Source organism: Penaeus monodon, chromosome 33, assembly GCF_015228065.2.
Source record: "Penaeus monodon isolate SGIC_2016 chromosome 33, NSTDA_Pmon_1, whole genome shotgun sequence".
NCBI lineage: Eukaryota > Metazoa > Arthropoda > Malacostraca > Decapoda > Penaeidae > Penaeus > Penaeus monodon.
In genome coordinates, this window is record NC_051418.1 from 11,706,546 (window position 1) to 11,707,067 (window position 522).

A 522-nucleotide genomic window follows, 5' to 3' on the forward strand; every position below is an offset into this window, starting at 1 on the left:
ATTAGAGGTTGGCTGCTTACATGTTATTTCCTAGTCTCCTAATCTTTTCATGTCTTTTAGTGGTCTTATTTTAGAAATATTTTTTGCTTAAAGTAAAATACTCTTACAGAATCTTCAATTACACAGTTTTGGAATTCAGATTTACTCTCAGCTTTAGTTAATTTGTGGACTGCTGAAACTTGCGGTTGCAGATCCACCTTTTGAGTGACTTAAGTACTACAGATCTTCAACCTCCATGCATTTTACGTTATATCTCGTTGGCTGGTGTTCCTCCTGTGTTTTCCGTCCGACGTGTCTGCTTCTCGGTTGTTTTCGGATTTGGTTTTCTTCGTTATCACTCTCTAATTCTTCGCTTCTCCATGCTGGGTTACCAAGGCCCACAAATTGGACTGATTCGGGGTCTTCTCCTTCACCAGCATTGAGATTAACGTTCAATTAAGATTAGATATTTCTTCACTTCACTCAGAAAGTTTAATCTTGACTTAAAAATAAAAAGGAAGAAAGGAGAAAGAACATAGATCC